Source organism: Grammomys surdaster, unplaced genomic scaffold (assembly GCF_004785775.1).
Source record: "Grammomys surdaster isolate TR1022 unplaced genomic scaffold, NIH_TR_1.0 138, whole genome shotgun sequence".
Taxonomy (NCBI): domain Eukaryota; kingdom Metazoa; phylum Chordata; class Mammalia; order Rodentia; family Muridae; genus Grammomys; species Grammomys surdaster.
Window position 1 is genome coordinate 3103617 of NW_021604596.1, and position 10404 is coordinate 3114020.

General features: G+C 45.0%; 1 pseudogene; it reads left to right on the forward strand.

Moving 5' to 3' along the window:
• The first annotated feature begins 5417 nt into the window (after positions 1-5417).
• LOC114617740 lies at positions 5418-8873 on the forward strand (annotated as a pseudogene).
• The last annotated feature ends 1531 nt before the right edge of the window (positions 8874-10404 follow it).

Consider the following 10404-nt stretch of genomic DNA (forward strand, 5'->3'; position numbering starts at 1 on the left):
GATTCAAAGTGCGTGGTGGCCTGGCAGAGCCTCATCTTCCAGTTTTAATTAAGCCTGCAAATTGAGCACACACATACACACAGCCAAACTGGTTTGACAGGGATTTGCTAAGTCTGTGTTCTCCTGATAGCTGTTTCTCACTCCGCATTTGGAGCGCAGCCCATGGAGGAGGAGAATAAGGAACCTATTCCACACAGCCCAGCAAGAAGATAAACCAAACAGGATAGATAATTGTGAAGGATATGAGTTTCTGGGCATACCTATGATCTCAGTTAAATTAACTTCTGGGTGTGAGGAAAAACCCACCCTGAACATGGGTGGTGCCTTGCTGTAGCAGCCCAGATATAAGAAGGTACAAGGTCAAGCTCTTGCTTTTTGCCTGTTTGCCTTGGCATCACCCTGGCTAGCTCATCTACCTTGTTAGTGCTACTACCATAGCTACAACTGGTGCTGTCCTTCAATCAGATCACAGCTTCTTCAGTTTTCCAACATGGACTGAAGACCAGTGGCTTTCCAATAGTCTCCCAGGCTTTTGGCACCAGATTGGGACTGTTAAGGCATGTAGCCCAGTAATGTTCCTCCAGAGAACACCGGCTAATGTGGGATGCAATTCAAATTCAGTTCTAGGTGGTTACTAAGGTAAATAATCCTTCAAAAAGAACACTAAAGACTGAAAATTTAAAAACAAAACAAACAAAGCAAATGCTAAAGGACAGCACTTTAGAAGAACAGGCTAAGTATTCCTTACCCAAAATGCTAGGGACCACAGTATTTCAGAGCTTGGAGTTTGGGCTGTTCTGGTATATTAGTCTAGATTTTATAGGCTGGGCATCCCTAACTAGATAATCCAAAACAGAAAACACTCCCAAGTCCCCAGTGCTCCTGAGCCTGGCCCTTTAGAGCCTCAGAGTAAAAAGTCTTACAGAACACACAGTAGGGGTGATAACCATAAGCCTCTTCTGCCTGCTGACACAACTCGGACATGACAGCATTTGGACCTGGTCTGAGAAAACAGTTGTGTTTAGGAAAATTAAAATTTCATTTCCTTGAAAACATTTCATAATTCTGACACTTTTTTTTCTCCACTTAACCTCAAAAGCCAAGGTTGGACACGAGCAACTTAGAGGAGGGAACTGAGCCGGGGCTGTGCCGAAGATGTACGTCATCACTCCTTTCCCATCCCTCAGGAGAACTCAAAGCATTTGCCCAGTGCATGTGGACAGCCCATGTTCCCAGCTTCTCCTGCAAGGCTGCCGAGATCCCAGACAATGCACTAGTGCAGCCATAACTTCTTGCCCTACATCTTCTTAAAGATGGCCTTCTCCACACAGTTATTACTGGGTAGAGAAATCAGGCTGTGTCTTAAGACATTCATTTGTCGTTCAATCAACATAATGGGTATACTGCAGGGAAGAAACATTTCAATGGATCAGAGTCGGGTAAGTCATTCCTAAATCCCCAAGTCATAAGGACAGTCAGTGCCTTAGAAAGAGGAGAGAGAAAGCCTTTAGATGTATGTTTCATTGAACAGATTGTACTTCTTGAATTTCAATGTGGCAGGCTCTTTGCGTTGCCATCCTGCCGTCACTGAACAAGATGCTTGCTATAAAAAGGAAATATGCGTGACTGCTGGGGATGTTGCCTTGTTAATGGCTGCATCCTGCACTCTGAGAAATTCTTCACTGGAATGTTGGCACCTGTACCAAAAGATATCTAGACTTTCTTACCTGAATTGTCCTGAACAAAGATGTTCAGAATAACATAGGACTAGCTAAAGCAAACAAACTCCCCAATAAAAAGCCAGCTTAACAAGCCCCAGTCCTAAAATTTAACATAAGAATAAAATACTAGATCCCTGATAGCTGTGGTTCTGCCTTTGCCAGTGAGCTGTGGGGTAGCTCTCTCTAATTTCTCCAGTACAAGTAGTTAGCAAAGGCTGTGTTAAAATGTCGAATGGTTTATACTTTTCATTGAGAATACACACTGGATGTATGTATTGCTCCAAGTAAAAGTCTGGTCAGGGAACAAGGAGCAGTACTTCTGCAGTAGCTCGGACTGCTCTGCTGAGCACAGAGGCAGAACATAACCTTCGAAGAGAACACTTGGGTCCCCTTCCCAACCCTAGCCATCCCTTCCCTGCAGCTCTAAGCTCTGCCTACTCTAGGCCCCCTCAGGGTTTTGTTCTCTGTTATTTTTTTTCTTTGCAGGGCTGAAGGATGCCCACAGGACTCCATGCATGGGAGTCAAGCATGTGTTCACTGAGTTCCTTGCCCAGCCCTGTGAGAAGAATTCATACCTCCCAACTGTTAGTTTACAGGGGATTCCCAGGGACCTAGCAATGGCTTACACCATCACCAGTGGCCATTGTCTGCCACTGCCAGGTGCAGGAGCAACATATAAAAGAACTGCTCCTCACCCCAGTTCGCATGGTTCCCTGCTATGCCCTCCTCCCTCTTCCCCTCCCCCTCCCTCCCCTCTCTTTCTCTTGCTGCTGCTCTTCTTCTTCTTCTTCTTCTTCTTCTTCTTCTTCTTCTTCTTCTTCTTCTTCTTCTTCTTCTTCTTCTTTCCTCCTTCCTTTCCTCCCACCCCCATCCCTCTCTCCCTTTCTGTCCTTCTCTGCCCCCCATCTCTGCCCTCATGGCTCTGCTCCCATCTGTCTGCCTCTAACCCTTCTCCAGGTTTTTACTCCCTTCCCTCAAATAAACTCCCTTTATACCAGATCTCTTACATGACATGGTTTCTCAGGGGCACACGTTGGCATGGGCACACCAGGTACCCCCACCACATTATATATCATAACACCAACACCATCAGTCTCCTCTTTCCCCTGGCTCCTTCATCTCAACTCAGAGTCACAGCTGGAAACCTTTGATTGTTCTTTTATAAGAGTATAATTTTCATTCCCAAAATGAATCCGTATCCTGTACCATTCCTTCAGGGCCTGCCTTCCTGCATGACATGCCACCCACACTCAGCCACAGCAGGAATGTCTAACCACAGTTCCTATCAATGTACCTCTTCTTGATCACCAACACTCAACCCTGAAAGAAATGCCTAAACACGGTTACCATGAATGCTTTTGGACCTTTGCTGTCAGGCTTATCCTTTCTGCAATATTCACAGGATAAAAACCATTCACCATTGACTGCTAAACGAAATCCAAGTTATCGTCAGAAGTATTCATAGGCTACCAGGGCATTCCCATCCTCATCTTGATGCTCACCTTGGACAAATCATGGCCATCTTCTGCTAAACTGATCCACTCTCTGCTCCCTGATAAAATTTACTTTTACCCCTCACTAAGTCAATCTGTATACTCACCTTGACTGGATTAAGAATCACACTTCTAGGTATGTATATGAGGGTATATCCAGAGACCTTTAACTGATCAGAGAAGGCTCATTTTGAATATCAGCAACATTGTTCCATGGCCTGGGTCCTAGACTGAATAGAAAAAAGAATATGAGCTGAACACTAGCATTCATCTCTGTCTTAATTAGGTTTCCACTGCTGTAAAAAGACACTACAACTAAAGCAACTCTTTTAAGGGATGACATTTAATTGGGGCTGGCTTACAGGTTCAGAGGTTTAGTTCATTATCATCAAGGCAGGAAGCATGGCAGCCTCCAGGCAGGCATGGTGCTGGAGAAGAAGCTGTGAGTTCTACACCTTGTTCTGGAGGTAAATAGAAGACTATCTTCCAGGCAGCTAGGGGAAGTGCCTCAAAGTCCACAGTGACACCCTTCCTCTAACAAGGCCACACCTCCTAATATTGTCACTCTCTGGACCAAGCACATTCAAACCCCACAGTGTCTCTCTGCTTCCAGACTGGTAGTGCGGACATGCAGCCGCCTCACCCTCCCATTGCTTTGTTTTCCCCACCACAGTGTACTGTATTCTCAAACTGTGAGCCAGAATAAACGCTCCCTTCTTTACCTGCCTTCATCAGGTATTTCATCACAGCAGTGAGAAAAGTGACATATCCATATCTACTCCTGTCTCTCTGGTCATTGTCTGATTCTTTCACTCAGAATCAATGCCTCCCAGGGAAGCCACTTCACACCTCGCTCTTCTGCAGGGGATCCTCTCAGCTACAATGGCCACTGTCATGCAGGTTTCTAATAGAATCACAGCCTTCCTGGCATGTCTAGTCTGCCTCATACACCAGAGAATTCCTTTGTAGAATGCTTTCTCAGTTTAAACAGGATAAAACAACAAAGAAGAATTTTATTCGTAACAGGCTTTAGTGGCCAATAAGGAAGGGAAAGAGCAAATATCGTGTTACAATGTACTTGCAAATAAGGTAAAATATATTCTAATAAAAAGTTCTATAGCTCTCTAGCCTATAAAATGAATAGATTCACTTCTCTGCCTCCCCTTGATCATCTAACACAGCCAAGGTGAAAAGGATCAGGCCTTATGTGTAGGTGTGCATGAACACACATGAAGACCACATATACACACTCACAACACTTCCTAGTTTCAAAAGGGCCCAACAAAAAAAATGAAACTCCAGGAGAATGCACACATATAGTGGCCAGATCTTGGATGCCGTTCTCAACACAGAGGATCCAAGACCCTTGGGAACTACGGAAGTCCAGTATTTACACAGGGAAGGAGATAGATTTAATTTTACAAAGTGAGGAGATCTGGAGAGATGGCTCAGAAGATAAGAGCACTGACTGCTCTTCCAGAGGTCCTGAGTTCAATTCCCAGCAACCACATGGTGGTTCATGGTGTATGGGATCTGATGCCCTCTTCTGGTGTATCTGAAGATAGCTACAGTTTTATTAATATACACAAAATAAATTTTTAGGGAAAAAAAAAAAAAAGGAAAGTGAGGAACTGATCCAGGACTAATGGGAATAAAAACATTATTATCAAGCTAGAGTCACCTTGAAGAGACTTTCCACTCAAGCAATATATATGACATCTCAGCACAAGGGGATTACTGATGGTAGTGGGTCATAATTCATATAAAATCTGAGTCCATACTACTATACAAAATTTCAGGAGAAATGAAGTGACTGACCTACCATAGAAACCCAATATAGAAGGGTTGGCAAAACTTAAGAAATAAAATAAACAACCTTGGTAACTGTGGTGGTGTCAATCAATTTGTAAGAGATCTGGCCACTACTAGCTAGTAAAATGTCAAGGAGGAGCAGGTAAGGGAGGTGTTCCCATTGGAGCAGTTCAGCTGAAGGAAGCCAAGACAATACAGCAGCAAGACGTACAGAAACCTGCATTTGATTCAGAACTATGAAAGACATTGCTGGGGCTATCGAAGATCTTTGAGTAGGCAATGAATATTACATATATGATTGGAAACTTCTGGGAACTAAAGAGATGACTCATTGGCTACAGAGCTTGCAGACACGAGAACCTGAGATCAGATCTGTAGGTAAAAGCCAACAATGGTGTTGCTTGCCTGCAACTCACAGTGCAGTGTGAGTCAGAAACAGGCCAAACCTAAGGAACTCTGGACCAGCCAATCTAGCCAAATGGTAAGTAACACATCCAGTGGGAGACTTTTGTCTTGAGAAACAAAAGTCTTTTGTCTGGTCTTCACACTTGTGTGGCAAGTAATTTATCCACTAAGCCCCACTTCCAATTTTGAACACTACTGAGACTACGCACAATAAAGTTCTTGTCTTTTGGACCTGTACCTAACTTCTTCCAAAGGTCCATGTATTCTCACCAGTATACCTATTCACTACACATGAAGCAGGAAGAAAGCCAAATGGCCAAATGATAATACCATATCAGAGGCTTGGGGATTAAGGAATAAAGGGGTTTGGGAGGCCTTTCTTGAAATATTATTTTTAAAAAAATCAAGGAGTTCTATTTTAACCAAGTTTAAGTGGCCTTCAGCTCTTGCTTTCACATTCCACGAGTTGGAGAAAGGTCAAAGGTGAAAGAGTGCGGTGGGTGGGAATCTACCAGGACACTGGGGTCTTGGTGCCCTGTTTGCTGCACTGCTGCTGTCCTCCCCTGGGGTTGCTATGGAAACCTGTCTTCTTCATTTCTCTCCCCTAGAACTCAGAGCAAGAATGTTACTTCTCCTCCATGATTGCTACAAAAGATGCCAACCAATTGAAGACAGAGTTTTCAGTTTCCTGCTGATTTTTGCCTTATTATCAGACTTAGCAGCGTATTGGTGAAGCAATATTCTAGATTACTTCCATCATTAAACACCATTGCTTTAAGTGCTAATGCTTTACTAGCTTAAAATATTAACATTGACCCACTAATAAATTGTTAAGCAATTCAATTTAAAAATGACAGGCCCAGAGTGATGGTCAGCAGCTAAGAGCATAGGATGTTCTTCCAGATGACCCAGGTTCAGCTCCCAGCACCCACATGGCAGCTTTACAACCAGCTGTAACCCCAGTTCCAGATCCTATGCCCTCTTCTAGCCTCCAGGATCACTAGGCATGTGCATAACGGACAGACATACACACAGGCAAAACAAGAATGAGGATTGGCTTTGCTTTATTTTGTTTTCCTAGAATTATCCCTCAATCTCTCTCTCCTCCCTCCATCCTGTTCTAACTTATAAGATAGCAGGTTTGTCAAAAGGTTGCTGAAGCCAACTGTCCCTCAGACAAGCTTTATAAGCAGGATTAGATTTGAGAGAGAGAGAGAGAGAACTTTGTTACACTCAGAGGGCCATCTTAGATAGCATGGTGGGGCACCTGATAGGAAAGAGCCTTTAATTCCCTTGAGTTCTGAAATATTCTCAGAGTTGCCACATGATCAAGTGTTAAAGTGGGAGAGCTTTCAGTTCCAAAGAACAAAGGGGCTTTCTTGCTCTTACAAGTGTTGGCAGGGGAAAGGGGTGTTTTCACCATGTGCCAGGAGGCACAAGATGGAAAGGAACTGATAAAAAATAAAGTTATAACTCAAGGTTGTCTTGAGCCTGCATGTCAGGGAGAGCTGACCTTGCAGCTACAAAGCGGAGGAGGCTGTGAGCCACAGATGTTCCTTCTTAACTCTGGCCACATAGACCTGAAGGGATGGTAGGCAGGTTGAGGTGGCTCGATTTCTGGAAAAGAGAGCTAGAGGGTCTGTGATGAATCATCACTTCCTTCTTTGGCCTGCCCTATCTTTCTTCGATCCTTTCTTCCTGCGTTATGTAATCTCTGTGTTTATTTAAATCAATGCCCCCCCACCAAGTGGATCCAGCACCTTCAGAGGCTTATTATTTCTTTGTCCTGAGGACCCCCTCCTTCAGGATTCTGGATTGCTGAAAAAGACAACAGTTTCTTGTTGTTAAAGGAGATGGTGGTACCCTTGGAGACAATGACCTGAACTGCTATCATAGTTGGTCTGGGAGTCAGAATGTACCCACCAAGCACGCTGGATCGTCCATGTTAGTGGGATGGGGTCTTGGGGGGTGGGGTTTCTCTTTTTTCTAGTGTTCAGAGCAGTTCACAGAAGGGTGGGGATGGAGAGAGCTGGCTATGAACCTTGCAGTCACTCTTTTTCTGCCAAATGCTCACAACCTGGAATTTTAAAGAGCTAGCTGCATTTCTCTTTGGGAAGAATTAAAGATAGTGATCAGCAAATTTTTATTTGTAGTCAGCCAAGCCTCATACCTTAAGTTTTAAAAGAAGCAGAGAAGGAAGTGTTGGGCTGTGCATGAATAATTAGTAGTCTGCTATAGTGAACACCCAATTGTGAGATAATCAGAAAGCAGCACATTGCAGTGCCTTTGGGTATGGGCAGGACTGGAGGGAGGGGGTGGAGCAGAATAGGACCCAGACAATGGATGGACAGTGTCGCTGCCCGTCCATCCATCGGAAATAAGGAAGCGACTATGAACTCTTCTTCAAGCAGTTTATAAAGGAACCTTGTACAATCTTCTGACCCCGGGCAACACCCAGAACACCCTTATACACTATATCATGATCCAATCCTCAAATGCCACATGGCAACAGCCGATAGGCCATCAAAACGCGGAACCACAGCCAGCCAGCAAGCAATCCTTATATGGACTTGTTTATCTGGTAGCAAGCAGTACTTGGCACTCTGCCAGGCACCATCTTGGGGAGCGGCTCTCCACAGGACAGGACAGAATGATATGGACACAGCACATGACAACACCCTCACAAAGAAAGGCAGGCACTGAGAATTCAAAATAGTTCTGAGATATGGACCATCAGGAAGCCTCTGTCTTGAGCTTTGAGGATGGTTTTTCCAACAAAATCAAAACTCACACTATAAACTTATAAGCTACTGTAAAACATATACACGGATAAATTTTTATAAATTAAAAAAAAAGGATTCTGGGTGGTGGGTCGGGTGACTCGAGGGGCTTCTGCGTGTATTTAAGCTGTGGCTTAGGCCATTCTCTCCGCAGAGAGTCCTAGCTAGCAGAGGACTCCACCACACAGAGATAGCTAGCAAGTCAGTTGCAGGGCATCCAATCATTACCGCAGGCAGAGAAGCAGGCAGCTGAGGTGTCCAAGGCTTGCAAGTGAAAGCACAGGAGGCTGAAGCAGGCCGAGGAAGGAGCTCAGGCTGTATTGAACAGTAGTGCCCCTTGCAGAGGGAGAAGGAGTTCTAGGCCAAGGAAGCTGCAGTACTGGTGTCCCATGGCAGCTGTAGCAGCAAGATGGAGGACACCCTGGAGAAGATGACCATCCTCCATAACTACTTCAAGCAGATCAGGGATGAAGTTCCTGGATAACCTCTTGGCCTTCATGTGTGACATCCGGCTAGAAATCTATGAAAACTACTGCATAAATGAAAAGGACACAGAAACATCTGTGGGTTGGCATGAGATCTGCCCCCAGAGACTAGGAAACCTCCACAGCACAGGCATTCTGTTCTGGAAGGCATTAAATTATTTCTCTATGCTGTTGTAGGTCCTTCACTTTTTGAGAATATCAAATCTAGCTTTTTGTACAGACTTACTTCATACCTGATGTTTCATGTTCTTACCTTATGTGTCTTTAAGAAGTATTTGTCACCTGTTCTCCTGTGTGTTCCTACAGGTAATAGGTCTCAGTGTTGACTTTTATTAATCTAATAGAAAAAATTCTTTGAAGAAATAAACGATGTTTGGTGGTGGGCTGTGAGAGGCAGCTAGGTACCTGGTCGAGTGCAGGCCTCGAATCCTGGAGACCCTAAAGGAACAGTAGGTGTTCAGCCTTGCTCCTGGGCCTTGGCTCCTTTTACTTAGGACAGCCCTCTACAGCCCCTCCTAAGAGAGATTTGTGTCCCATAGCACAGGTAAAGGGTGTGACTACAGGCCGCAGAGCCTCAAGAGATCTCCATATTCATGACATATCTAAAGGCCAGAGGGCATAGCCAATTAAGCATTCTTTCTCAGACCCTCCTCTTACTTGCAAACCTCAGGTCTGCCCCGAGAATACGGGGTTCAGCTTCATCTACTTTGCACCATGACAATAAACCTTTTAAAACCATGGACTTTCTCTTGTCTTTGGGGCCCACCATGGAGAACCCTAGAAGGGGCCCTCAACCAATGAGCTACCGCCTAATCTCCCACCGGAGGACTTCTCTATGTTCCTGCCACGGAGGCCTGCCAACTCAAGCAAGCTAGCCGAGCCAGCCATGACCCAGCCAAGCAAGTCACAGTGACCAAAAGTCTCACTATCTCATAGGCCACCACCAGAGCTTCTCCCCCTCATCCCTTAAGGCTGCGGGACTGTCCAGCCCGTATGCCCCTCCCCCTGCCTCAGTCCTTCTGTGGCCTCTCACCTGTGTCTGGGAGCCCAAGGGCTGAGACCAGCCAGTCTCCAGCTAGCCACCTCAGCCCTGGGATCCCCAAGCCAAGAGCTCCAGCCCATGTGGGACCTCAGACTGGAAACTCCCCATGCCCGGAAAGGAGCTCTGTGGCTTCCATTGCCTGGTGTCTGCCTGTCACCACATGGAGTGAACTCAGTCAAATTCCTGCGCTTCTGCCCACCCTGAGCCGTGGCCCTAGTCACCTGGGGCAGGAGACACATGGGATGCACAACTCAGCCCAACAGGACCCACGCCCACACACGAGCACCACAGCCCCACAAAAAGGAGTAAATTGTTCCCTTCTGCTTTCTTAAAGGTCAGGGGCATTACTTATGAAAAAGTAGTAAATAGCTATTTGTAACTCCTATGAAGAAGCAACCAGCTCTATGGTACTCAGTTCTGGTTAATTTAGGACAGTGAATATGCATATTCAGGCTGTTGTTAGTATATCCTAATACGAAGCACTAGATGCTAGAACTCAACTTGTTACATGTTATTTGTAAAGTAAAACTTTGTCTTGCCTTTCGAAAAATAAATTTAAAAGAAAAAAAAGGAGACAGAGACTTGTTAAGTTGCCCAGGCTGATGTCAAACTCTTAGGCTCAAGTAAATCTCCTGGCTCCAATTCCTGAGTAGCCAAGACTACAGA